We start from the raw sequence: 12387 nt of genomic DNA on the forward strand, positions 1-12387 counted from the left end.
TCACACAACAGAAAGACACGTTTTATACTCTGTACAGTTCCATGCGATCAGTCTTTCCCCCCTCATCCAGTATATGCTATCTTGGGTCCCACCTAAAAGTTCTGCAGATAGAAAGAAAAGGCAGTTTTTGCCACTTTCCTCCCCCGCATAACAGACCTCCAACTCCCCCAAAGCTATTCATGGGGTCCCCTCTCCCTCCAGGAACAGCATTTAGGGGACATTTGGGGCTGCAGCAAGATGAGGAAACAGAAAAGTCCTGTCCATAGAAATTTTAGGCAGGATCTAATCCTTAGTTTAATTCTGCGGGCTGTTAAATGTTACATGGATGTTTCTGAAGCTAGGTTAAGACATGGTTATTGTTTTTTTACACAAGCCCTCCCTTAATTTATGCTGTATTAATGACTTCCACCAGAGATCATTCCTCTACTTCTAGCACTACTTTGATTTTAATAGTGCCTGATAAGATCTTATTACTGCCAGTGACTGTCTGGTTTTATACCATTCTGTTGCTATTTCAGTATTAAGACTGGGTTTTACAGCTGACTATGATATCTGCATTTTTTTATTGATAAGAGTATCCCTATATCGGTTAGGATATTTTTATTGCTACTTGATGCTATTTTAGCATCATCATGGACTGCATTCTTTTAGTGTAGTGTTTTTGTATTTATTGTTGGTGATTTGAATTGGTTTTGGTAGACTATCTGGGACATTATTTCAATGAGATATGGCAATCAAATATTTTAAATAAATGCTTAAAAAGAATGCTGGAAGCCTTGATCAGTTTAATCAATAGACGAATTCACTGGAGGAGAAGCCTATTTTAATAGAATGCGTCACTCTGAGAATGGATGTCAAAGCTTAAATTTTGGAACAGCTGCTTTGCCTCTAGTAGGTTACTCCAATGGAGAATGGATTAAAAAATTAAAAGGCCTTACAATGAGTTTATTTTTGAATATTATTATATTTCAAAAATAGAAACTATACAAGTGAGGAACTCATAAGGACTCATGGGGGGAATCTCATTTCACCTCTCCCTCTTGCTTTTCTTTTTGCCACCCCATGGCAGTGCCTGAAGCCTTTCCCTGATCCTTCTTTTCCACCCACCTACTTACCTATCTTTCTCCCACTGGCAGCCTCTGGGCACCCCAGTCACCCACCCACCTTCTTCTGCTCTCTTTCCTCCTCTTCAGATTTCCCTCTTTACCTTTTCTGCTCTTCCTGCCTCCAGCTTTACCCTCCCTTTGTCCAATCTTTTTTCTGTCTTGCTCCCTCCTCTGCACTGACACTAACAAATGGAATCCAATCATTTGTTGCAGGTTGGCTAGCAACCCCCAAAATGGCCACCGAGATCTCACAAGTCTCATGAGAGCTCAATGGCACACTTTCCTTAAAGAAGCAGATATTGCTTCTGTAATGGGGGGGGGGGAGGGTTCTAACCCCCAATTTAATTTTTTATTTTTAAAAATATTTCATATTATTCTGCAAACCTAGAGCTTGATTGAGGTTTTGGTAATATACAGATGCATTTAATTTTAAAGGCTGATGATTAATTAGTTTTATCTCTCCTACACTTGTAAAAAGCACTTTATTAACCAGATAATCAGACTCTGATTTAATCATACATTTCTTTTACAAGAAGGTGTATTTCACAGTGGCTTCAGTTTAATGTAAAATATAACATTGTTTTAAGGGTTTCTTTTAATATTACAGGGGTACAACTGTATAGGCTGGAAATTCCTATACAGTTTAATAATCACCAAATACTTTACATTTTCTTATACCAACAATATTGTTACTTAATTGAGCATTTTCACCTTATTGTAATCTCAACCTCAAGCCTTAATGAGTTGGATGTACATTAATTTTCCCCATTAACAGAGATCTTAGTAACTCCAAAACAGTTTTAATAACCATCAGATTTTTACATTAAAAGCACAAAACGAAGGGAGAGGGAAGGAACCATAGAATTATCAGCGCATTTACTGTAGAAGAATCCATGATATATGAAGTGGCAAAGATAAGTGGGAAAGATTTTTATATATATTTATTGCATCCCTATAGGGACCTCCAGAATGTAGAAAGGTTTAAGATGTGATGGGAAAGTTCAGCATTATTTGTGTCTCTAGTCCCACCACACATCCATAGCCATATTTTTGGTCTTAGATTTCTTCGGCCCATAGAGCTCTTTTCAGTTTGTAAATAAATGTGAGAAGGGATTTTAAACAGGATTGCCAGCCTTCCACGTGAGGCCTGGAGATCTCCTGGAATTACAAGTGATCTCCAGGCTTCAGAGATCGATTCCCCTGAAGAAAATGGCTGCTTTGGCGACTGGACTGTATGGCATCATCACATACTTCATGAGCACCTCCCCCTTCCCAAGCCCTGCCCTCCCTGGGCGCCACCCCCAAATTTCTAGGAATTTCCCAAGCTTCCTTTGGGAGCCTCCTTTTAAAAAGACCCAGTCTGACATAATTAGTAGAGCTTGGCTCTCCATTTCACTTCTAGAAAGGCACTGGAAAGAAAAATAAACAAAGGGTCTTTCCACACACCCTTCTATTTCCCTCAGTAATCCATTTCCTACAGAAAATAGCAAAACGCAAGAAGGAAAAGATGGCCCTTCTGTTCCTGGAGGTAGAGCTGAGATGCCTAAATGTTAATGATACACTGCCATCTTCTGGATAGAGTGTGAATACAGTGGAGAAAAATGTCACTCTCATTCTCTTGACTGCAGCAGGCAACTGGCCTAAAGAGCATCTGTTTCTGAGAGCTGAATTAATGTCAGGTATAGTCGCTTGGCAATTAGCATATTGATGAAACTCCAAAGTGCCTGATGTTCTTATTCAACTGTTTCTTGTAGTGGTTAAGAGCAGCGGACTCTAATCTGGAGAACCGGGTTTGATTCCCCACTCTCCCCCCCCCCCACATGCAACCTTGGGTCAGTCACAGTTCTGTCAAGAGAAGTTCTCTCAGAGCCCTCTCAGCCCCACCTACCTCACAGGGTGTCTGTTGTGGGGAGGGGAAGAGAAGGAGATTGTAAGCTGCTCTGAGACTCTGAGTGAAGGGTGGGGTATAAATCCAATCTCTTCTTCATGTCGGTGACATCGGGGGGGGGGTCTGGTTTTTGGGCAAAATTCTATGGTTTGAGGCTAATTTTACCATGGAGTTTTGTCCAAAAACCAGAGCGTCGGCCCCAACATCACCAGCATGCCCACGTCACTTCTGGTTGATGTAGGCATGTCATGCAATGTCACTTCTGGATCCTGGAAGGCCCCCCCCCATGCCCCTTGCTGGCATTTCCGATGGACCTGGCAACCCTAGTTGTTGGTTTCATTTGTAAAGTGAACAGAGGTTGGCTTTTTCTTACAAACATATGTATGCACCTATATTCAGAATATATGTGGTTTCACTGTAGCATGTAAACAGGACTACTGAGCCAGCCCCTCTGTCTATCCAGGTGAGTACTGTCTACTCTGACTGGCAGTGGTTCTTCAAGGTTCTCTGGCTGAGGTCTTTCACATTACCTTTTACTCAGACATTTTTTTAACTGGAGATGCCAGGGACAGAACCTGGGACTTTGTGCATGCAAAGTGGGTGCTCTGCTAATGAGCCACATTGCAGAGGGTACAGATCCACACTGACAGAGGAAAGGTGACCCTGCTGTGGCTCATTTCCCCACTGAGCAATGTAGCTTGAGGAAACGGGGGCCTGTCACCTCCCTAACTTGCACCACGAGCAGCTGGGAGCTCACCATCCCTGAATGCAGATGTTAGGGAGGTGATGGGCTGTCAACCTCCCCCCGCCCCCAGTCCCTGGGCACAGGAGGAAGGCAAGGCTGGCACTGCTGGAGCTTGTCTTCTTCCCATGAGGTGGGTATTGGCAGCAAACCATGCCCATTTGCCCCTCCTGTGCTGCTGTCCCCTTCAAATTCTGGCGTCCTATGAGTCTGCTTGGCTCACTTGTGCACTGCGTAGATCCAACCTGGAGTTGCTCTGCTATCACCTGCTAAAGGAAGGTTTGACACAAGCCTATAATTGGCAGTGTCTTCCTTTGCCAGTGCTTGCAATGGCAGGGGAGAATTGGTGGAATTTGTTTTCCCAAACTCAAGTGCCCTCAGTCTTCAGGATGCGAGCTTGGATATTTGTCTAGCGTGCCATGCAAACAAAGCTTCTACAATGGGATTTGCAGAATTTCAAAGCTGTCTATTTATATTTGTGTCTTGCCTTTCACCTAAGGAATTCAAGGTTGTGAGAGCGCTCTCTATGCTAGCAAAGTTGCTAGAATCAGTACTAAAGGAACACACGAAGTTGGCGCATATTGAATTGGGTCCATGTTGTATACTAACTAAGGGCCGCACACGCGGTCGGGCTCGCACGTGGCCAAGCGAACAGGCAGAGCTTCGCAACTAAGAACAATAGAATCAGAGGATCCTAGAATGGTCCAGTCGGTCAGTCCGGATCCTAAGAGGGACCAATGATTATGGGTGCACTGTAAATAAATGAATCACGGGTGTTGGGTGTGTGTCAGGGTGTTACCTGTACCGGCATTTAAGCGGGCTCCCGGGGCTGGCTTCTTGTCTCAGTTTTCTCCTGCCTTTAATAAATTATGAGCTGATTCACTAACAACACGTCTGGACCCAGTACTTTGCACTGGCGATGAAGATGGGATACTGAAGAGCATGCCTGACCGAGCACCGGAACCCGAAACTCCAGAGTCCGCTGAAAGCAATGCACTGCGCATTGAGAATCCGCTCACCGTGCCCCACATCGCTTCTCCGGTTATGGCTGCTGCTCCGTGAATCACCGTCTTTGACTCAACTCACCCCGAGCTGTGGAAAGCATGGGTCGAACAGCTAAAGTACTTCTTCCAGACCCAAGGTACTGAGGACGCAGCCAAGAAGGCCTGGCTGCTGAGCACATGTGAGCCCGACCGCGTGTGCAGCCCTTAGTATACAACAGTCCATCAGGGTCAGCATTGTCTACTCAGACTGGCAGCACCTCTCCAGTGTCAGGGGCTTCAGTCAATCACACTCAACAATGTTCCTTCAAAAGTTTCAGTTTATTGAGAGCAAGTACTTAAGATACCATGAACCTCTGAGGAATGGAGGGATAGTGAAAGGAACCCCAGATATACCCCCTTCATACAAGACCCCCTGATATGAAAAGGCCAATGAGCAAGCACCTGGGAACGCAGGCAAAAAGCAATGGTTATATTCCCAGTGGTAGGAATGTACATTTGGTTCGTCTGAACCGAATGCACCCCCGAAAACGACCCATTCGGACCCCTTTCGGGCTGCTGCAGGCCGTTTCAGATTCTCTGATCTGAATTGGCTTGCCGCCGAATTGCCGCCGAATTTCGTAACTTTTCCCTCCACCATAGAGAAAGGTAACTTTTCCCCCCACCATAGAGAACAATGGAGGAGATAGGGGCAACCTGTTTGAGGGCCCATAGAATTGGACCCCCTGGTCCAATGCTCTTGAAACTTGGTTGGTATCTTGGGGAGAGACTCCAGCAGCTACTCTGCATGTTTGGAGTCTCTCCCTCAAGCCCCCTCCCTCCAGCCCCCAGAATATACCCTATGTTTTCGCCATTGACTTCAATGGCCCATAGGATATAATGGGGCTGAAATTGACATTCGGCTGGCCAAGAGACTCCCCAATCCCTTGTACTGACGAAACTGACATGTGGGAGTCTTACTGCCAGCCGAAATTGATTCTGCCCGATTCAGCCGAATCCGTATGGGCCGAATTTTTTTTTTCCACACCCCTACCCAGTGGGAAGCTAGGAGCAGGCAATACACAGCTTCAAGGACACTACTATGATAACAGCTCAAGACATAAAGAAGCAGGGAGGGGGTGTGAGAGACATGGACAGCAACCCCCACATTCCATTACATGGCAGCATTAGCTGACATCCAGGGTCTCAGGTTGAGGTATTCCATATCACCTTTTGACTGGAGATGCCAGGGATTGACCCTAGGACCTTCTGTATGCCAAGCAGATACTCTGCCACTAACATTCTACCACTCAGTCGGCATTAGGGATGCCAGTCCCCAGGTGGGGGTAGGGATCTCCCGATTTTGGGGGCTCCCCCCAGATGCTGGCCAGCTGGCCAGCAGAGAGAAGTCCTGCCCCCAAAAGTCATCCACAGCCCCACTTGAAAAGAGTGGGTGCTATGCATGCCTGCCCTGCAAGTGGCAAATCCGTGGCTTGCAGGGCAGGCATGTGTAACACCTGCTTTTCCTCAAGAATTTAAAGGGAAGGTTCCCTTTAAATAGATGGGGAAAGCATGGGAGTGTGTGCTCGGTGCTGCATCCCCGATCCAATGATGTCACTCTGCATTATGTCATCGTGTTGGGAATAGCCCCTCCCCCCCAGACCACTCCCCCCAAAGCTCCCCACCAGGGAGAAGATGGAACCTGCCAACCCTAGTTTGCACTTAAAGGAAGCTTACCTGGTAAATATCATGTTATTCATCTATTAAAGCATTTCTACCACTTTTTTTTGCACAAGCCCCCCCCCCCCCCAGCAGCTAGCAGTCACATAAAATATACTAACACTGGCAATGAAGAACAAATATTAAAAACAATGTAAACACTAGTTCATTTAAACCAAAGCAGCATTGTAATTCCTGGCTCACTGTGATGGCCCCATTAATCCCAGTGGAAGAATCAGAAATGTATGAGTGTGTTTTTGAACATGTACATTAGCTCCCTCAGGTGAAACTAACTGGGGAGGAGGGGAAAACATGTTCAAGTGCTCCATGTATGTTCTTTAGAGCACATGCTGGATTCTGTCTAGGGCGCAGCAAATGTGTACACAAATGCAAAGGCGGATTCCATAGTCACCCCTTTTGTGCAGGAAGTGAGTTCTTTCCCTTTCTCACTGCAGCACTAACAGGAAAAGGCAGTGGTGTGGGGGCTGTCTGGAGGCCCCCCAGGGAATCTGAGCACTCAGCCAAACAAATCTATCAGATCTTTTCATTTCTTCCAAATAAAGGACTAATCTGAGCATTTGCCAAATTAGTTTTCCTCCCAGTTGACATGCACGGCACTTACCCTGAGACCTAAAACATCCATCTAGAGAAAACATGTTAATAGTTCTTCCTATCTGGCACTGTCTTTCTTCCTGATAACAGTTCTCTGTTAACACAATTAAAAGTGTAAAACAAATCAAAATACTCTTTTGCACCTTGAATGATTAGATAATAGGCAGTTGTTAGCCTTCTGATGGGAAGGAAATAGACCCAAATTACTACAAGATGGGATGATGCATAGCAGTTCAGGGTGAGACAAAACAAAGGAAAGGCAAGCCAAATGAATGTGCTGAAGAGCTGTTTCATTGGCTTATCTCCCTCCTCTGCCTCTTTTAGCAATTCAAGGTTGTGGTGAAACACAACAGTTTGCTTGGTGAAGAATTTTTAAAGATACTCTTTAAAAAAACAACCCAAAACTGGAAAACTGGAAATTCCCAGTTTATGCTAAGATGGAGATCATCCACAACACACAAAGTTGCTTCGGCAGGAACTGGACCACTTTGAAGAACGCGGCCTCCCGTCTTCCAAACTTGTGAACATCTTTGATCCCAAAACTATTTGCGAACATGGGGGGGGGGGAAAGCGCCAGCATGCATGCTGACAAGTGACACACAACACCATTTTGCTTGTCACCCTTCCATTGACACAGCTGTGGTACTGGCAGAACTGCTGAGATCAGCAGAATGGGAGAAGGCAACAGGTTTGGTTTATTCTCATCATCACCTCCCAGACCTGCCGAAGATAAATCCCTGAGATACTGGCAGCGCCACTGGGGCTTGGCTTCCTCCAAGCATGCCTCCAAGATCCACCCTTGACTTCCACCCCATTTTGTTTGTGTGCACACCAACATCTTCACAAGTAGATGTTGCACTCCCCCCCCCCCAATCAGGCCAAAGAAGGTTGCCTGCCTCTGATCTAATTCCTGCCATCCACAAGCCAGATTCAGGTGGGCAGCCATGTTGGTCTGCAGCAATAGAACAAAGTTTGACGCCAGTGGCACCTTTAAGGCCAGCAAAGTTTAATTCTGGGTATAAGCATTTGTGTGCATGACCACAGATATCTGATGAAGTGTGCATGCACACAGACATTTATACCCAGAACTAAACTTTGCTGCTCTTAAAGGTGTCACTGGACTCAAACTTTGTTCCAGTTCATAAGCCCGTTCACTTTTAAACTCAAATGACTTTTCATATTAATAACAAAGGCCTAGCATTTCGATGTTCAAATTCAAAGTTGTATTTTTTTAAAAAAACTATATTTTTGAAACTAAACTTGAAGGGATACATTTTAGTATTGTCAACATTTTACCCAGTCCTGTCTCTAAAACCTCTAACTCAGGATCATTCCCGAAGTGCCTCCACCCCTATGGGCCACCATGTCCAGTAAAGTAGACCAGGAAGTAGATGTGAATATCCACCAAGTCAGCACTACAGTAGCTTACTCTCCTTGTAGTGGAGCAGTTAGGCATGCCAGTGTGTCTCCTTGAAGTAAACCAGTTGCTTATACTCTCTGTTTCTCCTATGAAGGCCAAGCACAGTGCAGATAAGGAAAGGGTTAAGGCAGGTAATCTCTCCCTCATTGAAGAAGTTGAATGTGCCATTGAACTGCAACTGACCCACTGCGACCCCCGTCCACAGGGCATTCCAGGTAAGAGAGGAGCAGAGGGGGTTTGCCATTGCTTTCATCTTCATAGCAACCCTGGTCCTCGTTGGTGGTCTCCCACTCCCGTCCAAGTACTGAGACCACAGTCAACCCTGCTTAGCTTCCAATCTTTGATGAGTGCAGCTAAGCCAAGCTATTTGGGCTGCTGGAAGGTCCCCCTCTTGAAAGACAGAACTAAATGAGGCCAAATGTTAGTGACATGTGATTTTTTTAAAAAATTCTGAGTTCCCTCTATGTAAGAGCTGGGATAAGGCTCTTACTTTTTACACCTGTCTCAATGTCCCTTTAATTTCATGTGAGATCATTATTAAAGCATGCAGCAGTCATACTGTTTTCACACTTGTGTGTGCTCTGTTTTTTCCACTCGTGTATGCCCCCCCCCAAATACACACTGTTTGAGTGTTCCAGGAAAGGGGGGGACGGACGAACTCATTCAGGTGCTGCTGTTGCCAGTTGCCATGTCTATCTGTGCTCCTTCTGCAAGGAAGGAATTTAATTGCCTCCAGAATAGGAACACTTTCTCTTTTCTCTTTGCAATTTGGCAAAGGACGATCATCTGTGGGGAGGAAGACAATTTTTTTGCAAATTTCATCCCAGTGTGTCTGGCCCATAGCTAACATGGGGCCCATGGGGCCCGGCCCCCTAGTGTTTCCTCTGGGCCCCCTCCCTCCTGGGCTGCCCCCAAAGTGCTCCAACTTACCACCTGCACTGTACTTCCATTTAATTAGCTGGCGGGGGGCCCCTCCCAAAGAATTCCCTAGCTACGGGGCTGCAGTGTGTATGTTGTGCACAAAGTTACACCTGGAAATCTGTTTTCCATTGAGAACCATGGAAATGATTGTCAGATTGATCAACTAATACCACTTGCTTTAATTTTAAAGTCAAAGAAACCAAATTAAAATTTTTAAAGGAGAAAAGAGCTGACAGAAAATCTGGTTGTCTTTTTTCCCCACACCCTCTCCAGGGATATAGAGAGAAAAGTGAAGTGTTTTTGGGTTGTTGGTTTTTTTTTGGTTTTTTTAAAATCAGGAACAAAAGAGGGAAATGATAATCTTAACAACTGCATGAAGTTGACAATTCTGGCATACCTTTGAACCCTGGAATTCACCATATATACAAAGTCAATTGTGGCTCAGTTTTCAGATAAAATGTATATACTGGCAGGCATTGAGTTGCAAGAATCTTCCCAGCTGTTAGGCGTGGAAATGGGTATGTGTAGCAAGAAGGGAAAGACAGACCTGTAATTAGCACCCCTGGAGGCTGACAGGTCCCCTCGTCACTCCAGCAGGGGGATTTGGGAGGAGTTCCAGGGTGGGCGGGGATGGCCCAGGCCCCACCCCAAGTCTCATCCCAAGAGCAACCACCCGCCTGGCCACCCCTCTCCCTCCCCTCCCACCAGATTTAAAGGCCTTCAGCTGCTTGGCAGGTGTTAAATAGTGGGTTTAACATGGCAGAGGTGAAGGCAGAGTGATTTCAGCAAGCAGCAGTTTGTTGCCTTTCAACAGGAATGCTTTACATGGGGCAACTGCCGTAACTATATACACCTAAGCCACTCCCAGCCCCCATGCGATTGGTGAGTTCAAATGGCCTCCAGGCTCCAGATTGGCTGGCTGCCCCCAGGGGCCAATCCTCAGGCAGGCTCCAGGATCCTGCCTGCCTTTGCTCTGGGCTTCAAGCTCCAACTAGGTGGCCTGCCCAGACAAGGCCAGTTAAGCCTGAGTGGAAGATTGCACATAACAGTGGGGACCACATGACCCGCTGATCAGCTGGCGGGCCCTTTAAATCTAGCAGGAGGCAGGGGGTAGTCACAGGTGCACACTCGGCTTGCAAAAAGACCTTTGAAAGGGCTTTTTTTGCAAGTGGGGTGGTCGTTCTTAGGGGGGTTGGGGTGGAGTTTCCCTGTTGGCCAGCTGGCTGGGGGCAGATTGGGGCCCCCAAAAGCAGGGGAACCCCCACCGGGACCTGGGGGCTGGCAACCCTAGTAACAAGCCTGTGTGATCTTATTCCTCAAGCAGGCAGGCTATAGAATTCTGCTCTGTGCAGAGACTCAGCTCTGCTCTCAGCTCTGTTTAAAACCATCTAGCTCTGACTTTTACTCAGTCCTGTACAGCCTGATGAAGGGAGTGGACACAATCCTGGAGTAGCCGAGGGGAGAAGGGAAGGGACAGCTGGAGGAGGCAGCAGACAGAAGTAGGGCATCCCCTGCACTGTTGACTGGAGCGTGCCATTCTTTCTTACTCAAAGGGCTCCTCAGGGAAGCTCTGCAATGTTCCTGCAGCCTTTCCCATGTGCCAGCTTCCTCTACCGTGCTGATGTTTCATACTGCTGGCAAACTCTCCCCAATAAACACCAGTAGCTAATTCTGATACAGAAGAACACCAACCAAACACACACACAGAGGCAAAATTTAATATCAAAATCTATTTATTTGGATCTAACAAATCTTATGGTTATGCCTGACTTCACTTCAAAGGGGCCTAAACTTAATATAACATTTCCTTATTAATCCACAATCTAGTTTGTCTATTTTATTTGTAATGTACACTAGTGGGTAGAGAGGAGTCAAATGTCACAAGGGATGCAGAGGAGGCTGTTTCAGCACGCAGAGCAAATGGCTGGGGGAGAATGATGTAAGCAGCTACACTCATCTTTCCGTTCCAAAGGACCAGTCAGAAAGTACCATCTGATGCTTGTGCCTGCTTCAGGGTTTCATGTGTGCAGCAGACAGACATCCCTCACAGGCTTTGCTCTCCCTCAATTCTCCCCTCCCTTGGCAAGACCATGGCAACACCTAGGGTTGCCAGCCCACAGGTCTAGGTGGGGGCTCCCCTGCTTTTGGGGGCTCCAATCTGCCACTGGCCAGCTGGCCGGTGGGGAAGCCCCACCCCCACCCCAAGAGTGACCACCGTGCTTCAGCTGAAGCCCTTTAAATCTCACAAAAGGGAAGGGTGAGGGGTGGCCCCAGGAGGTCACTCTTGGGGGTGGGGCTTGGGGCAGGGCTTGGGGGCATCTCCGCCCACCCCAGAATGTCCCCCAAATCCCCCCTCTGGAGTGAGGAGGGGGCCTGGCATCCCTAGCAACACCAGATGGGGGGGACATGGAGCTCTCTGCCCCCCTCACCCTTGATGGGAATGCTTCAGTTTCCTTCCTCCAGAAGACAGGCCAATCTCTCTGAGAACCAGGTTTCACTTCCTTCCTCTTGTGGTTGGTGTTTTTGGTGTTAATGGCTAAGGCTGGAACTATAGAATCTGGATTTGAAATTATTTGCAATCATTCTGAATAGAACATTATTCAGTGCTTCCAAATATTTCCATATCTAGACTGCAACATCCTTATTGCCCTCTTTCATACAAATCTGCTCACCGGTTAAGATGGTCATCTGAGGCCCTGCAGTGTATGCTCCTACTGATGGAGACAGGGTGGGTGGTCCTGAGAGACACAGCATGTTCTTTTGTACAGGACTCTCACAGAGTCAAGCTTGCAGTCTTTAGACACCAGGCAAAAATATATTTCCCCCCAATTGTTTTGTTAATTCCCTAATTCTACAAATTCTACATTCATTTCATAAATAACATTTCTCTCATTCCTCTCTCATCACATTATCTGTTAGCTTATCTAGAACATCTTCCTTCCTTCCCTAAACATTATGTGATTTCCTTTTAATTTAATACTATGTTATACATTATGGAC

Source organism: Gekko japonicus, unplaced genomic scaffold (assembly GCF_001447785.1).
Source record: "Gekko japonicus isolate JY-2015 unplaced genomic scaffold, Gekko_japonicus_V1.1 scaffold1969, whole genome shotgun sequence".
NCBI lineage: Eukaryota > Metazoa > Chordata > Lepidosauria > Squamata > Gekkonidae > Gekko > Gekko japonicus.